Source organism: Oryctolagus cuniculus, chromosome 8 (genome assembly GCF_964237555.1).
Source record: "Oryctolagus cuniculus chromosome 8, mOryCun1.1, whole genome shotgun sequence".
Classification (NCBI taxonomy): domain Eukaryota; kingdom Metazoa; phylum Chordata; class Mammalia; order Lagomorpha; family Leporidae; genus Oryctolagus; species Oryctolagus cuniculus.
Genome location: NC_091439.1, coordinates 50,612,681 through 50,626,601, shown reverse-complemented (window position 1 = coordinate 50,626,601; position 13,921 = coordinate 50,612,681). Strand labels below are relative to the sequence as shown.

The 13,921-nt window shown below is 40.3% G+C and overlaps 1 long non-coding RNA gene across 2 annotated transcripts in view; it reads left to right on the top strand.

The window, feature by feature from the left end:
- Positions 1–13,921, top strand: part of LOC127483275 (uncharacterized) — a 56,982-nt gene that overhangs the window by 40,510 nt on the left and 2,551 nt on the right. The gene's annotated exons all lie outside the window — the stretch shown is intronic.

Genomic DNA, 13,921 nt, shown 5'->3' with positions numbered 1-13,921 from the left:
TTATTCTAATATTGGAATATTGTGAATATGTCTTATTTAGTCATTTAGGTGACTATGTTGTAACATATAATTGTAGTGAATCTCTTATTTTTATTCATTTGTTTTGATTTTATTTGGAAGAGAGGAAGAGCGTTAAATTATCTATTTATTGATGTTAATTGTTTTTTATGTATTCAGTATTTTTCAGATAAATATATTGCTCCACCTTCTTCCATTCTGTACTTCAACTTTTTCATTTTTATTAGTGTTTTTGATGAACAGAAGTTCTTAATATTAGTCAAGTCCAATTTATGAATGCTTTCTTTTATAATTAGTGTTTTTTTTGTCTTCTCTGTTTAACACATCTTTGTCTCCCTTCGTTGTAGTGAAGGTATGTTCTTTTATTACCCTTTAAAATTTTATAGTTTTTATGTTACATTTATATCTACCCAGGATTGATTTTATGTGCAGTCACACTTTGTTCCATTGTATTATCTAGCAGGCCCAGCAGCATTTACTGAAAAGATCATTTATATCTTCCTGTGGTGTCTTTATGCATTTGTTTCCATCACTTTGGTACAGATTGTGCTCTATCTGTGCCCTATAAAGAAGGCTTGTGGATTTATCTTCCTAAAGAGTAGAATATTACAATATTTCATAAAATACAGATGATCAGGCAAATCTTTGGCACTTAAAGAAGTTTACTTATCCTTTCATAGTAAAAGGCTTGAAAAGAGATCAACCATATTTACTTTACAAAAAAGAAAAGTGTTCCACATTTGATTTTTCTGTGATGAACTCTTGCTGGCAGTGGCATACACAAGAAGTTATTTTCAATAAAATAACCAAACTTAACCTTTACTTTCAAAGTGAAGTTGAATATAAACAAAAAGTAAGTAACTGTTTTTCAAACGAAAGTATAGAGGTACTTAGGGCAGCACTGTGGAGCAGCAGGTTAATGCCCTGACTTGAAGCGCCAGCATTCCATATGGGTGTCAGTTCGAGTCCCGGCTGCTCTTCTTCTGATCCAGCTCTCTGCTATGGCCTGGGAAAGCAGTAGAAGATGGCCCAAGTCCTTGGGCCCCTACACCCGCGAGGGAGACCTGGAAGAAGCTCCTGGCTCCCGGCTTTGGATCGGCGCAGTTCCAGCAGTTGTGGCCATCTGGGGAGTGAACCAGCAGATGGAAGACCTCTGTCTCTACCTCTCTCTGTAACTCTTTCTTTCAAATAAATAAAATAAATCTTTAAAAAAAGTATAGTGGTAGTAAATGGAGATGTCTATTAGGAAATATTTCTTATGTGCTGTGATTTGCTGTTGAAAACATGTCACAAGACTTTAAAGATGTTTAAAAATATAAAAAAGGAAGAAAATTTTCTATTAATTTAAAAATCTTAGAAACAAACAATATTAGTAAATTTTAAACACATTTATTAGCAACATAAGCTTTGACTTGGTTACTTTCAAGAATAACTGATTAACATCAGGAAATGTATTATCTGAATTTCAATAAAACTTTTTAATAATTGATGAATGGAAGTAAAAAATGAACATCATTATTTAGAAAACTTAGTCAAGAGCCAAGAGCTATGTATTTTATATGATAGCACTATTAGCTATCAATGATTAAATTCAAGTATCAAAATAAACTGAATCCAACCAGATCTAATCTCTGTATGACAAAATGTTAAATCAAGATATTTTTTTACGTAGAAACCTTTTATTCAAGGTATACACACTTCATGCATTTCATATATACAAATTTAGTAATACAGTGATTCTTCCCACCCTATGTTCCCTTCCACCCACACTCCTACCTTTCTTCCTCTCCTTTCGCATTTTCATTCTGACTTTTACAAAGATCTATTTTCAATTAATGTTATACACATAAAATTAACCCTACACTAAGTAAAGAATTCAACAAATAGTATGTAAAAAAAAAAAAAAAAACTTCAACATTTGAGACAAGGCCTGTTCAAAATCATTGCATCTCAAAGTGTCAATTTCACTTCTATAGATTATCTTTTAGGTGCTCTATTAGTTACCACAGATCAGGAAGAACATACAGTATTTATCTTTTTGGGACTGGCTTATTTCAATAAGTACAATGGTTTCCAGTTGCATCCACTTTCTTGAAAATGGCAGGATTTCATTTTTCTTTACCGCTGCATAGTATCCATGGTGTACATATACCATAATTTCTTTATGCAGTCTTCAGTTGATGGACAGCTTGTAAACCACGATTTATAAAACAAAAAGTCTTCAATAACATTGTTCTAAAAATCTTAGCAGCGTTCTTTTTAACAATGGTTTAGTCATTTTATAATGGTGCACAACAAATAACAACAAACCTGCTAGCTTAAAACAGTACTCACAGTCCTATAGGTCAGAAGTACAGCAGAGGGTTGGCTGCGTTTTCTGCATAGGGCATCCCAAGGCTTGTACCAAGATGTTGAGTGGACTGAGTCCTCATCTGGAAACTCTGGGGAAGAATCTGTTTCTGAGTGCATCCTGTTGGTGGTGACTAAAGGATTGAGGTTCCCATTTCCCTACTGGCTGTTAGCTTAGAGCTACTCTCCAGTCCAGAAGCAGCCTGCATTCCTTATCACGTGACTTCATCCTTCTTCAGGCCAGTACAAGAAGAGAAAACTCTTGTGCTGTGAATCCCTGACATCCTCTTCAGCTAGCCAGAAAACTCTTCTGCTTCCATTTTTTTTTTATATTTAAAAAATTTATTGACAGAAACACAGAGACAAAGAATGAGAGAGACTTCGCCAATCTGCTGGTTCACTCCGCAGATGCTACCACAAATGAGGGCTGAGACCAGGAGCTGGAAGCTCCATCTGCAGAAGATGCTGTATTATTAAGATGTGGGGGCGGAGCCAAGATGGCGGAATAGTGAGGGCGCGCACCGATAGTCCGGGAAAATTTAGTTTAATAAAAGGGGAGTTACGGTAGCCTCAGAAAAAAGAACCAGGAAAATATTGCAGAGGAAACTCTTCTGGATCCAGTGGCCGTGAATCGGAGGACCTACTGGGAGAACAAGGTCGCCCATTGCGCGGAAGCCGAGCCGCGGAAGCCTAGCCGCGGGACCAAGCAGCGCAAGCTGCAGGGTCTATGCGCCAGTGCTCAAAGGGGAGTGCATGCCACACAGACAACAGCGGGGAGACTTGGGACGTCCAGGGCTCCGAGTCCACACATCGGCGCTGGAAGGGGAGCGGACCTGCGTGGAGAGCGTGGGAGCCCACAGTTTGGGACACCAGCGGCAGATTCAACACACCAGCGCTGGAACGCGAGGTGAGCCGAACCTCAATAGCCCGAGACACTGGCAGGCAAGCGGAGAGAGGAGACTAGAGGGAACGACCCCCCCGGGGTGGGGGGAACTTCACCAGGCTACCTGGAAGAGAGAGAGAGGAAAAAAAAAAGGTGACTGGTATGGACACGGGTTTCTCTCTCTCCGCTCACCTCTCAAGGGCGAGCAAGACAAAGAGCAGGCGCCATCTTGGACATACGTCATAAGCAGAGCGACCTCAGGTCTGCACCGGCCCTGAGCCTAGCAGAAAAACCTGACTCTGGGCGGGGCGAATTAACAGGAGATTAGGACCTAGTAACTTGTGGTGCTACTGAACTGAGACTGTGAAAAAAGAGACGGTGGGGGAGAGAACTCACGAAATTCACGTGAGCACTCTCCAGAGACGCTACAATTCCGTAACTTTGGCAACCCAGTGGGAGACTGAAGGAGAATTTGAGCCCACTCTGAGGGCCGAACAGATTCCCTGTGTGGTCCTTGGGAAAGAGCTTCCGATCTCTGGCTCCTGCGGGTATATCATTTGCCTGCTAACTACCTCCAACTTCGTTCAGCTGTGCAGAATAACTTCCCTTTTGAATCAAAAAAAAGAGAGAGAGAGAGAGAGGTTTACCACACCTAACCTGGGAGTGTCACCTTTGGCACACCAAACAGAGCTCTCAGGCCACACCCATCTCAAGCCCTAAGGCTCCATCAAAAACAGATAATCCACTTAATCTAGAGTCATAGTATAACAAGAAAAAGCACCACAGTGAAGAAACCAAATATCTCCAATATGCCAAATAACAAACGCAAAAACCGAGGTAATAAAAACAAGGAAGTCACCATGAAGCCCTCAAATGAAAAAGACACCCCAATTCAAGATTATGAGGATGATGACATAGAAGAAATGCAAGAAGCAGATCTCAAAAAATTGATAAGAACATTAAGAAGTTCTCAAAAACAAATTCTTGAACTACAGAAATCCTTAATGGACAAGATAGAAAATCTCTCTTGTGAAAATGAAATATTAAGGAGGAATCAAAATGAAACGAAACAACTAGTACAACAGGAAACTGGGATAGTGACTGAAGTGAAGAATTCAATAGATCAAATGAAAAACACAATAGAGAGCCTTACAAACAGAATGGGTGAAGCAGAAGAGAGAATATCGGACTTAGAAGACAGAGAACAGGAAAGGATACAGTCAAACCAAAGAAAAGAAGAGGAAATTAGAAATCTAAAACATATTGTCGGGAATCTTCAGGATACTATTAAAAAAACCAACATTCGGGTTCTAGGAGTTCCTGAAGGCATGGAGAGGGAGAAAGGATTAGAAGGCCTTTTTAGTGAGATATTAGCAGAAAATTTCCCAGGTTTGGAGGACAGAGAAATCCTAGTACAGGAAGCTCACAGAACCCCTAATAAACACGACCAAAAGAGATCCTCACCACGACACGTTGTAATTAAACTCTCCACAGTGAAACATAAAGAAAAGATCCTAAAATGTGCAAGAGAGAAACGTCAGATTACTCTCAGAGGATCTCCAATCAGACTCACAGCTGACTTCTCATCAGAAACTCTACAAGCTAGGAGGGAATGGCGAGATATAGCCCAGGTACTAAGAGAGAACAACTGCCAGCCCAGAATATTATATCCTGCAAAGCTATCATTTGTGAATGAAGGTGAAATAAAGACTTTTCATAGCAAACAGAAATTGAAAGAATTTGTTGCCACTCGTCCAGCCCTGCAAAAGATGCTTAAAGATGTGTTACACACAGAAACACAGAAACACGGTCATCAATATGAAATAAGGTAAAGGAAGGAAACCAAGGAAGGAAAGCTCACAGCAAAAGATCACAGGGAATTCAAAGCATATATTATAACTTATCGTTGGCAAATGGCAGGGCAAAGTTACCACTTACCATTAGTCACATTGAATGTGAATGGCCTGAACTGTCCAGTTAAAAGACACCGAATGGCTGATTGGGTTAAGGAACAAAACCCGTCTATTTGCTGCTTACAAGAAACACATCTTTCCAACAAAGATCCATACAGACTGAAAGTGAAAGGCTGGAAAAAGATATACCATGCCAACAGAAATGAAAAAAGAGCGGGCGTAGCCATCTTAATATCAGACACCATAAACTTTACCACAAAAACCGTTAAGAGAGACAAAGAGGGACACTACATAGTGATTAAGGGATCAATTCAACAGGAAGATATAACAATTATCAATGTATATGCACCTACAGGGTGTATATGCAACTACAGGGCACCGGTTTATCTAAAAGATTTGTTAACGGACTTAAAGGGAGACTTAGACCCCAATACAATAGTACTGGGGGACTTCAATACTCCACTCTCAGAAATAGACAGAACAATAGGACAGAAGATCAACAAGGATACAGTAGATTTAAACGACACTATAGCCCAAATGGATCTAACAGATATATACAGAACTTTCAATCCTACAGCTAAAGATTTTACATTCTTCTCAGCAGTACATGGAACCTTCTCTAGGATTGACCACATACTAGTCCATAAAGCAAGTCTCAGCAAATTCAAAAGAATTAGAATCATACCATGCAGCTTCTCAGACCATAAAGGAATGAAGTTGGAAATTAGCAACTCAGGAATCCCTAGAGCATACGCAAACACATGGAGATTGAACAACATGCTCCTGAATGAACACTGGGTCATAGAAGAAATCAAAAGAGAAATCAAAAACTTTCTGGAAGTAAATGAGGATAACAGCACAACATACCAAAACTTATGGGATGCAGCAAAAGCAGTGTTAAGAGGGAAGTTTATATCAATAGGTGCCTACATCAAGAAATTGGAAAGGCACCAAATAGATGAGCTTTCAAATCACCTCAAGGATCTAGAAAACCTACAGCAAACCAGACCCAAATCTAGTAGTGTGGGGAGCAACTCGGACTATACTGTTACTGGAATTAAGACTTATTCTGTGCATCTGCTCTCCCACAATATGGCGCTGGGAGAGAAGAAAACAGCTTCTACACAGCCGCCTCCAGTTCAACCAATAAACTGTAGGACTTGCTCCTGATTGGAGGAGAGCAACGTACTCGGCGTGTGGGCAGCCGAGTTGGGATTGGCAGAGGAGGACTATAAGGGAGGAGAGAGACAGCATGCACCAGGAACATCTAAGGGGAACATCTATCTGAAGGAACACCTGTGCAGCCCCCGAGAGAGCCGGCCGGCCGGCGGTGTGCCGCTCCCCTGCGGAAGTGGGGAAAGTGGCCAGGGGGAACCGCCCTTCCACGGAGGTGGAAGGGATAGTAGCCAACCCGGGAAACCAGCAGCAAACCCGGGGAGGGCCGAGCAAACGAAAGAACAGCGCAGGGTCCTGTGTCGTTCCTCCACGAAGAGGGGGAGCGACAAGTAGGAGAAGAGAAATAATTAAAATCAGAGAAGAAATCAACAGGATTGAATCAAGAAAAACATTACAAAAAATCAGCCAAACGAGGAGCTGGTTTTTTGAAAAAATAAACAAAATAGACACCCCATTGGCCCAACTAACTAAAAAAAGAAGAGAAAAGACCCAAATCAATAACATCAGAGATGAAAAAGGAAACGTAACAACAGATACCACAGAAATAAAAAGAATCATCAGAAATTACTACAAGGACTTGTATGCCAGCAAACAGGGAAACCTAGCAGAAATGGATAGATTCCTGGACAGATGCAACCTACCTAAATTGAACCAGGAAGACATAGAAAACCTAAACAGACCCATAACTGAGACAGAAATTGAAACAGTAATAAAGGTCCTCCCAACAAAGAAAATCCCAGGACCAGATGGATTCACTGCTGAATTCTACCAGACATTTAAAGAAGAACTAACTCCAATTCTTCTCAAACTATTCAGAACAATCGAAGAAGAGGGAATCCTCCCAAATTCTTTCTATGAAGCCAGCATCACCTTAATTCCTAAGCCGGAAAAAGATGCAGCACTGAAAGAGAATTACAGACCAATATCCCTGATGAACATAGATGCAAAAATCCTCAATAAAATTCTCGCCAATAGAATGCAACAACACATCAGAAAGATCATCCACCCAGACCAAGTGGGATGTATCCCTGGTATGCAGGGATGGTTTAATGTGCGCAAGACAATCAATGTGATACACCACATTAACAGACTGCAGAAGAAAAACCATATGATTATCTCAATAGATGCCGAGAAAGCATTTGATAAAATACAACACCTGTTCATGATGAAAACTCTAAGCAAACTGGGTTTGGAAGGAACATTCCTCAATACAATCAAAGCAATCTATGAAAAACCCACAGCCAACATCCTATTGAATGGGGAAAAGTTGGAAGCATTTCCACTGAGATCTGGTACCAGACAGGGATGCCCACTCTCACCACTGCTATTCAATATAGTTCTGGAGGTTCTAGCCAGAGCTATTAGGCAAGAAAAAGCAATTAAAGGGATACAAATTGGGAAGGAAGAACTCAAACTATCCCTCTTTGCAGATGACATGATTCTTTATTTAGGGGATCCAAAGAGCTCTACTAAGAGACTATTGGAACTCATAGAAGATTTTGGCAAAGTAGCAGGGTATAAAATCAATGCACAAAAATCAACAGCCTTTGTATACACAGACAATGCCACGGCTGAGGAAGAACTTCTAAGATCAATACCATTCACAATAGCTACAAAAACAATCAAATACCTTGGAATAAACTTAACCAAGGATGTTAAAGATCTCTACGATGAAAATTACAAAACCTTAAAGAAAGAAATAGAAGAGGATACCAAGAAATGGAAAAATCTTCCATGCTCATGGATTGGAAGAATCAACAGCATCAAAATGTCCATTCTCCCAAAAGCAATTTATAGATTCAATGCAATACCAATCAAGATACCGAAGACCTTCTTCTCAGATCTGGAAAAATTGGTGCTGAAATTTATATGGAGGCACAAGAGACCTCGAATAGCTAAAGCAATCTTGTACAACAAAAACAAAGCCGGAGGCATCACAATACCAGATTTCAGGACATACTACAGGGCAGTTGTAATCAAAACAGCATGGTACTGGTACAGAAACAGATGGATAGACCAATGGAACAGAATTGAAACACCAGAAATCAACCCAAACATCTACAGCCAACTTATATTTGATCAAGGATCTAAAACTAATTCCTGGAGCAAGGACAGTCTATTCAATAAATGGTGCTGGGAAAATTGGATTTCCACGTGCAGAAGCATGAAGCAAGACCCCTACCTTACACCTTACACAAAAATCCACTCAACATGGATTAAAGACCTAAATCTATGACCTGACACCATCAAGTTACTAGAGAACATTGGAGAAACCCTTCAAGATATTGGCACAGTCAAAGAGTTTCTGAAAAAGACCCGGGAGGCACAGGCAGTCAAAGCCAAAATTAACTATTGGGATTGCATCAAATTGAGAAGTTTCTGTACTGCAAAAGAAACAGTCAGGAGAGTGAAGAGACAACCGACAGAATGGGAAAAAATATTTGCAAACTATGCAACAGATAAAGGGTTAATAACCAGAATCTACAAAGAGATCAAGAAACTCCACAAAAACAAAACCAACAACCCACTTAAGAGATGGGCCAAGGACCTCAATAGACATTTTTCAAAAGAGGAAATCCAAATGGCCAACAGGCACATGAAAAAATGTTCAAGGTCATTAGCAATCAGGGAAATGCAAATCAAAACCACAATGAGGGAGCACATAAACAAGTCTAGTACCTGCTAACACTAACCGATGGAATAAATAAAGGGGAGAGTGATCCAACATGGGAAGTGAGATACTCAGCAGACTCATAGAATGGCAGATGTCCTAAATAGCACTCTGGCCTCAGAATCAGCCCTAAAGGCATTCGGAGCTGGCTGAAAAGCCCATGAGAGTATTTCAGGCATGGAAAGCCAAGACACTCTGGAAAAAGATCTCTGCGAGTGAGATCCCAGTGGAAAGAGCAGGTCTTCAAAGAAGGAGGTACCTTTCTCTGAAGGGAGGAGAGAACCTCCACTTTGACTATGACCTTGTCTAAACAAGATAAGAATCGGAGAACTCAGAGGGCTTCCATAGCCTTGGAAACTCATGAATGGAGCATAGGGAGACTACTGATGCCATAGACAGGAGTGTCAATTGGTAAAGTCAACAACAGGAGTCACTGTGCACTTACTCCTCATGTAGGATCTCTGTCCTTAATGTGCTGTGTATTGAGATTTAATGCTATAACGAGTACTCAAACAATATATTTCACTTTGTGTTTCTATGGGGTGTAAACTGTTGAAATCTTTACTTAATGTATACTAAACTGATCCTCTGTAAAAAAAAAAAAAAAAAAAAAAAGAAATTATCAACTCCCAACTTGACTCTCACTGGGATTAAACATGACTATAGGTCTGATCTGATTTCATCATCATTTAAAAAAATCATCTATTATTTTTCACTTTATGTTTCTGTGTGGAAGCAAAATGTTGAAATCCTTACTTAATGTATACTAAGCTGATCTTCTGTATATTAAGATAATCGAAAATGAATCTTGATGTGAATGGAAGGGGAGAGGGAGTGGGAAAGGGGAGGGTAGTGGGTGGGAGGGACGGTATGTGGGGGAAGCCATTGTAATCCATAAATCGTACTTTGGAAATTTATATTCATTAAATAAAAGTTAAAAAAAAAAGAACAAAGGGGAAAAAAAAAGACGTGGGGATTTTTTTTTTTGTCAATAATGTTTTACTCAGGAGCACTTCCAGTATTTTTATGAAGTGATATGAACACAGATAAGATAAAAACAGAGTTTCTGTCACAGAATTTCCTGAAGGATTTATCTATCTTTGCCTCCCCTGCAATCCATCAGCAGGAACAGCAGGATGAGGATGGGTTCCTTTTATATTCTTTACCACATAGAAGTAATTCATCTATACATACCATATTTTTTTTACAGGCAGAGTGGACAGTGAGAGAGAGAGAGAGAGACAGAGAGAAAGGTCTTCCTTTGCTGTTGGTTCACCCTCCAATGGCCGCCGCAGCCGGTGCACCGCGCTGATCCGAAGGCAGGAGCCAGGTGCTTCTCCTGGTCTCCCATGGGGTGCAGGGCCCAAACACTTGGGCCATCCTCCACTGCACTCCCGGGCCACAGCAGAGAGCTGGCCTGGAAGAGGAGCAACCGGGACAGAATCCGGCACCCCGACAGGAACTAGAACCTGGTGTGCCAGCACCGCTAGGCGTAGGATTAACCTATTGAGATGCGGCACCGGCCAACAAACCATATTAACCATAAGTCAAATATTAGCTGCATAGCATTCAAGGTGGCTGCAATATGACATTTATCAGTGTGTATCCTATGTTTTCTATTTGAGATATTGAAGTTGTAGTATTTGGGTCAACCTATTTGACTTCAAGAAATGATTATGTGAATAAGATCTGAATAACACAGATTCACATATAGGGGCAGGTGATTAAATCAGAAAAGCAGGGATGTATAGTCAGCAGAAAGTCCAATAGTTTGGCCACAGCCTCTCCTACATTGCTGTAATTCAAGTTACTGGTTATCAGATGGCACTGCTTTCAAATCTCACCAGAAATCCTAATTTTCTAATTGCTGAGTGCTCAAGGCAAAACTAAGCCAAGCTAAACCTCTGGTATATTTTTCTCTTTCAACACTTTCCTAGAATTTTGCAAAATTTTGGTGTTGTTTCCTATTATATGACTCAAAAGAATTCTCACCAGCACTCTAGTTGGAATATATTGGCACTCAAAGTGGCACCTCTATGTTCAAGCTGTTGAGTGGACTCTGCATTATGGAGCGTGATAATGAAGCCTCATATCAATTAGATTTTTGTCTTTCAATATATAGAGCATATCTTAACTGGTTCTACTAAGAAAGGTTTTTAGTTAAGTAAATTATATTCCTGTCTGAAAAAAGAAAATTTTTAATCTTGATTACATTTTATGAGGAAGACAAAAGAAGTTTAAATTCTTCTGGGTCTCCCAAGCACTTGGACCATCTTCTACTACTTCCCCAGGCCATAAGCAGAGAACTGGATCAGAAAAGGAATAAACTGGTGCCCATATGGGATGCTGGCAGCACAGGCGGAAGCTTAGCCTACTAAACCATGGTGCCAGCCCCACTTAGGGATCTTTAAATTATCCTGATGGCCTGCACCAATCTCCAGTGATTCTGCCGTAGTTAGGTTTGACCCTGGACGTCAGGACTGGGAATTTTCAGAGTTTCCCAGGAGATTCTAATTTTCTTCCATGGCTAGAACCACTACACTAGGAGTAGCATCCAAAAAACACCAAAGGAAATATTCCTCAAACTTTAAAGTATGAAGTAATCATGTGGAGCTGGTCATAAACATGCCGATTCTGCTACATGACATCTGAGTGTGGCCTGAGAGTTTGCACTTAAACTTGACCATAGGCAACAATTCAAAGAGCTGGGCTCTAGAACATCTTCTCCAGGCAGTTTTGTCAAATCTACAGAAATATGCTATCAGCTGGGGGATGACTTGTCGTGGATATTAATCGGCTGCTCAGGAAACAAGATCAGAAGTGAGAGAGTGAGGGCTGAATGAACTACAGACATATCCAACTTGCGGGAAACTGTTTGGATTGAGTTATTCAAAACCAAAAATGCTTTAACAAATTAATCCTTTAAAATGAAATACCAGAGGTGGAGTTTGATGCAGTGGTTAAGCAGCCCCTTGGGACAACCACCACAACTCATCCCAGTGCCTTCTTTGAGTTCTAGCAAAACTGCTTCCAACCCAGCTTTTTGCTGATGTACATCTTGGAAGGTAGCAGGTGATGGCTTGGGTGGTTGGGTCCCTGTCACCATGCAAGAGACATGGCTGGAGGGATCCTGGCTTTGGACTAACCCAGCCCCAGCTATTTGCCAGCACTTGGGGAGTGTATCAACAGGTAGAGGATTCCTCTCTGTCTCTATTTAAATATCTGCCTTTCAAATAAAATGAAAATAAACATTAAAATGAAATAATGGACCAAACTAACCTGAAGTAGTTAAAGTTAAATTTTTGCAGGTAGGCACCAAGGGAATACATAGATAATTTTTTCTTACGTTTTACTGGGGAAGACATTGGTCTAAATTCTTGATGTAACTTGACCTATGGTTATGGGTTTCTGTCAATCATCTCACAAGTAAATGGAAAAGCATTTCTATTTGGGTGTCTTTACTTATTAGTAAATATCAATCTACAATTTTAAAACTTTACTTATTTATTTGATTTTAGAGGTAGAGCGAGATAGACAAAAACAACTGTTATTCTCTGGCTCTCCCTTTACATTCCTGAAATGACCAGGCCTGAAGCTGGGAGCTGAGGAACCAAACCCAGGTCCCTGGCATGGAGGGCAGGGAGCCAAACATTTGAGCTATTGTCAGCTGCTTCTCAGGTGTGCATTAGCAGGAAGCTGGAGTCAGGAGCAGAGCTGGGACTTGAATCCAGGTGTCTGAATCAGCAGGTTAAACATTAGGCCAAATGCCTACACCTAGAGTTATGTTTCTCTTTATTGATTTTTTAAAGAAATGCAGTTTTGTGGTTTTCATAAATGTTCAGTTTAAAATGTGGCAGGTGAAGGAAACCAATTTAGCTACCTCCTTGTACCAAAGACAGCCACAGAGTCATTGCATGCCTGATTGGTTCAGCAATTTCCTCAATAGCAAGGGGTTGGCCAGAACCTGAGGTCACAGCTGAGCTTGGGCTTTTGAATTCTAACTATTTCTTCATTAATCAAATTAAGAATAATCACATATGTTAAGAATGGTTAAATAAAATATTTGTCTTTCCATGGTATCTTTTGATTTCTTTTTTAAAAAGATTTATTTATTTGAAAGTCAGAGTTACACAGAGAGAGGAGAGGCAGAGAGAGAGAGAGAGATCTTCCATCTGATGGTTCACTCCCCAGATGGCTGCAAAGGACAGGAGCCAGGAGCTTCTTCCAGGTCTCCCACGTGGGTGCAGGCGCCCAAGTACTTGGGCCATCTTCTACTGCTTTCCCTGACTTCAGCAGAGAGCTGGATCAGAAGTGGAGCAGCTGGGCCTCGAACCCTTGCCCATTTGGGATGCCAGAGCTTCAGGCCAGGGCGTTAACCCACTGCACTACAGTGCTGGTGCCATCTTTTGCTTTCTGAAGTTAGAGACATTGCCTTTTGTAAATGATTCTAGACAGGATTGATTGGTGAATGAAGGAACTGATCCTGGGGTGGGGGTGGGCAAAGGCAAGAGTGATTAATCAACAGTAGTCAGAGAATATTGAAGGGAAATAGTTCAGAATGGAGTTGGATAACTTGTATTTCTACTGAGTTAACCTGAAGCATAACTCATCTCCTGTTTTCCCAGGAGAAGAGCCCAAAAGAAGTTTTATTTTTAAACTAACACTATCATACTAACATTAATTATGTAGAGATAATTATAAATATAAACTTTATTTACTATATTAAATATTGCAAGTTATATCCATATATTCAAGTCACATTTTACTGTGTCATTACTCTACTATAGAAATATACTTTTTCATGGCTGATGCTGTGGTATATTAGGTTAAGCATCTGCCACTGGCACCAGCATCCCATATGGGCTCCACTTCAAGTCCTCGTTGCTCCACTTCTTTTTTTTTTTTTTTTTT